Consider the following 6,000-nt stretch of genomic DNA (forward strand, 5'->3'; position numbering starts at 1 on the left):
ATGTTTCCACCCAGCTTTGCATATTCTAGGACCTCCTATTGCAGGGGTAGCCATAGTGAAATTACAAACCCCATCATGCCTCTGCCTCTGGGAGTCATGCCTGTCGCTGTCAGAGTCTTGAAATGCCTTATAGGACTTGTAGTTCTACAACAGCTGGAGAGCTGAAGGTTGGCCACCTGTGTCCTACTGGATTCTCCATAATATAGAATTTAAAAAAATCCAACAAATCCTTAAAATGGGCACAGTAGCGAGATAGGTAGGTAGGTAGGTATGTAGGTAGAAGGCAAGAACAGATATCTCACCAGATTTGAGAAATTGTCAGGCAGTTTAATATTTTAGCATCCATCAGTTTCGGGGTGGGCTGACCCTTTAATAGTTTTGTCTGGAGTTTTCCTTTAACCTCAGCTCTGTGTTTCCATCAGTGAAATAAAATAACAGCCTGAATGTTGTATTTCCTCTAGAGGAAAGAATGTTTTCTCGTAGTCGCACATATATCGCATACGTATGAAATGTGATAGGCTGCCTGAGGACGTATTTTGTTTCTGTTCTACTCGCTTCCAGAATATAATATGAGAACATTTGGTAACACTTATGGCTTGTTTGTACATGAACCTATTTATTTATTTTATAAATACATTGTGACTATAGCATGTAGCAGTGCATGCATACATGGCTGACACACAAGGCAGCCTGCCACCCATGAAATGCAGCTGCTATACGTTATGCTGACCATGTGGCATTTCCTCAAACTCACATCTAAATATACTGCATCCAAAACGCGTTCACAAAGCCTGAAACTATAAGTTTGAGAAGAGTTTCTTGTTCTTTATTCAGTCAGGGCCCCCCTTAAAAGTATGCAAAATCTCAAGGAACCCCAGTCTAAAATGTAAAAAACAAGAATGTAAAAAACGTGTGGCCCCTCCAAAATCCTTTATCTAGGTAGGGATCTGGTATGGATTTTAAGGGGATACCATGCAAAAACACAAAAGATGGGGTCGTCCCCCCCCCCTTCACATCAGACTCCCATCTTCAAATCAGGAGCCCCCCCCTTCACATCAGAGTCCACCCTTTCAGATCAGAATTTCCCTTTCTACAAAAGAGTGCCCCATTATATTGGACCTCACTTCACATTAGGGCCCCCTCCTTTAGGGCCCCCTCCTTTCACATCAGAGCCACTCCTTCACATCACAGGCCCCCGTTTACATTAGAATCCTCCCTTCACATCAGAATACCCCCTTCGCATCAGTATCCCCCTTTTCCACCAGGAGCCTCCTTCACGTCAGAAGCCTCCCTTCACATCAAGAGCCATCTTTACATCAGAATATTCCCTTCACATCAGAAGCCCCCCTTCACATCAGGATCCCCCTTTTCCACCAGGAGCCTCCTTCACATCAGAAGCCTCCCTTCACATCAGGAGCCATCTTTACATCAGAATCCTCCCTTCACATCAGAAGCCCCCCTTCACATCAGGATCCCCCTTTTCCACCTGGAGCCTCCTTCACATCAGAATCCTCCCTTCACATCAGAAGCCCCCCTTCACATCAGAAGCCACATTTCATATCAGGAGCCCTCTTTAGATCAGAATCCTACCTTCACAGCAGAAGCCCCCCTTCACATCATGATTCCCCCTATTACACTAGGAGCCCCCATTTATATCAGAAGCCCCTCTTCATATCAGGAGCCCACTTTACATCAGAAGCTCCCCTTCACATCAGAGCCCCACCTTTACATCAGAAGCCCCCTCCTTTCACATCAAAGTTCCCATTTACATCAAGAGTCCCTTTCACATCATAAGCCTACTTGCACCATAAAAAGGCATGACACTGTGCAAAACATTTTCGAGGTACCCCTGAGGAAGGCAGAAGGCACCCTAGATTGCCACGGCACCCTGGTTGAGAAAGGTTTACTTAGAGAGCCTTTAGTACAGGGATAGCCAAACTCCGGCCCTCCAGCTGTGGTGAACCTACAAATCCCATGATGCATCTCTCTCCGGGAGTCATGTCTGTGGCTGTGAGAATCTTGCAATGCCTCATGGGATTTGTAGTTCCACCACAGCTGGAGGGCCGGAGTTTGGCTACCCTTGCTTTAGTAAAACCAATGGCTGTAACAATGCTGTGCTATCTCTTTTCTTTAGTAGGTTTACTAGATGCCCATGTAACAGATAATTAGGGAAATCCTGCTTTATATTAAACATGTATTATATCCAGCCAAAACTTTTTGTTTAGTTTTGGATAGAGTGGGGAAAGATTAGAATCTCTGTCAAGTTTTTACTACTATCTGGGGCACCATTAAAGCTGGGTATACACTATACGAAATGCACACAGTGGGTGCCACTGTCGGCACCCTTTCGACCGGCATTCCTCGATCACCTGATCGAAGGGGCCAGTTTGAAAATCTTCCAATGAATAGAGGTGGCAGCCATTGAGCTAATATCAGGGAATTCTGACAGCTCCTGGTAGCCGCAATAAGAGTACAATACAAGAAGGAGATTCCTCGATCAATGTTCGTAAGCGTTGATAGAGGAATCTGTAATATTTTCTTCATTCAGCCCGCAGGTTAAATAAAGAAAACATTACAGTGTATGGCCAGTTTAAAGTAGTATTAAAGTCACTTTTATTTTTACATATATATACTGATAGCAGGCAGTAGATATATGCAAAAACATAAAAAAGAATAAAAAAGTTACCAAATAGGTAAATACCTCTGTCTCAGCGGCTCGCTCCCATCTGAAGATCTGAAGATTCTCGAGCAGCCGTGCAGGATGATGGGGCGGGCACATGCGCAGTAGAGATCTTCTGTGGGGAGAAGAGGAGTGACACAGTGGAGGTGAATGCATGCAGCCGTGAGCGTGCACGCGGACAGACACCGTGGGACACAGAAGACACAACAGTCAGCGCTGGATCAGAGACCGGCACCAGCGCTGGAGGGACTCCTGAAAACTACTGGAAAGAAGAAGATGATCGGATGAAGAGGCATCATTTAGGGTAAGTCTTTAAAGCAGCATGGCGTGGGGAATTGTGACTTCAATGTCACTTTAAGGCCCGTTCACACTATAGCAGTGGCAGATGTTTTTCTGAAACTAAAGAGCGCTAGTCACTGCTAGGGCACACAGAAAACAATCGTGCTCATACCACAACACACGTGTGAGCTATAGTGTGGCGTGGTGCACTGCAAAAAAATTCAGAAATGCTGCATTTTCTCACAGCACACTGGATGGCACCGCAAGTGACTGTACCGCAGCGCAGAACACCGTGCTCCTGTGCGGAGATCTGAATGGAGTACACACTTTGTAAAGTTAACAAAAAGTTAACAGTGCCTTGCGTTGTAACAACGCTCACCCCTGTCATGCTGTCACTCAGAGAACAGTAGCCACACAGTAAAATGCTGCAGCACTGGAGCTGGAAAAGGTAAGAATTAACTATTAGCAGGAAGACCTTTTATTGACACTTTACTTTTATTGTTTGATTTAATAAAAGATGTCCTTGATGGTTAGATGTTCCACCAACAACAATGGCAGTAGGGACATCACCCATCCTTGAGTACATTGACATGTTGCTGGGACCAGCATAATCTTCTCTTTCAACTCATCGGATGGGTGCATGAATGCTGAAATGCTGGTTCCCATTCCTCAACAGCAAAGGAAGTGAGCAGCGCCCACTCACACAAAGAAAGTTTCTTTTTCTAAGAAACAGTTAATTGTGTATGGTTGTGCCAAGAGCTTCACAGCAACTGTAGAAGCTGACAGCAGTCACTCAGCCCATGACACCTTGTAGGATTTAATTACTTATGAAGTATATGAGATTTATTATTCACCTTATTATGAGATAAATGTTCTTGATGCTCGTTTATATTAGTCAGAAAATAGTGGGTGATAATAATGGAAAATAATGAAAAGAAAACAATAGATGTAGGTGAGCTAGACCCCCCACTCAGTATAGTAGGATGTAGCTGCAGCTAAGTGATAAGTTTTATTACTGTTAGTCACTTCGAACGATGGCTCAGTGTGGGCTCCTACACTGATCTAACAATACAGATTTTTCCGTACTGTACCACAAGCTGTCTGACTCCACAGTATGGGCTGGAGGATGTTACACTTCATTTGAAATTTACTCATTGTCAAAGTTTCTTTCAGCAATTAAAAAGAGAAAAACTTTTATAAAGTCACCCATGCACAAGGTAACCGGGCTGGTTACTGTATACATAATCCAGACATAATCTCTCATGTGAATTTCAAAGTGCACATTATATTGTGACTCACGCTACAAAAACTTTTGTTTGCAGATCAGAACCTGAACTGCAGAAAAAGAATAAATACTGTGTGAACTATACGTCCTTTAGGGCCTGATCATAGCATGGCATTGCGGTAAATGCACAATACCCATAGTGCACGCTATCGCACAATGCGCCTAGCATGTGGTACTGTGTAAACAAGCCCTTACTCAACAGTGTATGTAGGTAACTTCAGTTTTTAGACTGTAGGAGGGGTGCACTTCTATAATTGATTCACTGTGCTTTGCCTCGTCTCTTGACTCTATCTACATTTAGTTATAGGGAATTTATATATACCCATATATTTTCTTTATTTATTAGGACCAAGCTACAAACTACTATTTTTGAAAATAGTTTTTAATTCCTTTTTTAAGTCTAGTCATTATTTCATGTTTTCCCTTTTCCAGTTAGGTATGATACTGCAGGGTTTCACATAGGTGTTTTACTGCAGTGCTGTAAAGACTGGCCTAAATAACAGTATTTTAGATTTCCCACTCACACATCTAAATTAATCTGAATTACTGACAGGAGGGATACTTCTTCCTTCCTTCTCTCCTCTTCTGCAGAGTTAGTGCCATCTAGATCTTCAGTTTACAGCAATAGACAAGAAGCGCAGAGCTAGTGCTGGACTTTCTTACTAGACATAGAAAACAAAAGGGAACAAAGCACCACCTCCGTGTGTAAAATCGTAGAATCAGGATTCTGATGAAGGGGGCTTGTCCCTGAAACGCGTCAATCTTGGGTTAACAGACAGTGTGGCCTCGCGTCAACCATGTTGGGTTAACAGACAGTGTGGCCTCTCGTTTGTTGTTAAAGCGTGATGAAAACGTTTGCTTGTTATACATGTATAACATGTATACATGTATACATATATATATATATATATATATATAACATATATACAGTATATATATATATATAAAACATATATAACATGTATATACATGTATACATATATATGTTAAACATATATCCCTTGTTTTTTTTTAATTCTAATAAACGATTTTACACATGGATGAGCAGCCCCTCAAGTCTGTGTGAAAAACTGTGATAAACTGTTGATAACTTTGAGTATGCAACAGCAAGTGGACGTTCAGCTGGCAGCCGTCAGCGCCAAGAGTTAAAGAAAACTTTTTTTCTTACTAGACGGCCTAGCTTGCACTTAACAATAAAGCATGGAAATAGTCTGCATTACATTTGAATGTGTAAAATATGATTTTATATAAATAAAATAATTATCTAAAATAATTCATACACTTACAAAATGTGCCCCAAAACACTACAGCTTCCTGTTAGACCGAGCAGCACAATTAGATTGCAAGAATCAATATGGAATAATGCAGGATGTATGAAAAAGTGGAGTTACGTTTCCAGTAAACACACTCATTTGTTCTGCTTGTTACTTGAACAGCATGAAATGAGCAGATATTGTGTAATTTGTGGAAAATGTATATTATGCTCCTACAAATACCTCTGTAACTTGCGCATTCATTCTAAATCATACAAGATGAGCAGATCTCTTGAAAAAAATATATGGAAGATTTTTTATATAAAATAATTCATGGAAATGACTGTACCTGGCGAACAAGAAACGTTGTGATATTACACCATTTGGTACATTTCAGTACCTGTGTATATATGGTAAATTGAATGATCATTGAATGGAATTATTTGCATTTGTCCACATTTCTTTAGGTCAGTTTAATTAATTTTCACAAAATATGCAATACG

This window comes from Nanorana parkeri, unplaced genomic scaffold (genome assembly GCF_000935625.1).
Source record: "Nanorana parkeri isolate BGI_ZX_2015 unplaced genomic scaffold, ASM93562v1 scaffold181, whole genome shotgun sequence".
NCBI lineage: Eukaryota > Metazoa > Chordata > Amphibia > Anura > Dicroglossidae > Nanorana > Nanorana parkeri.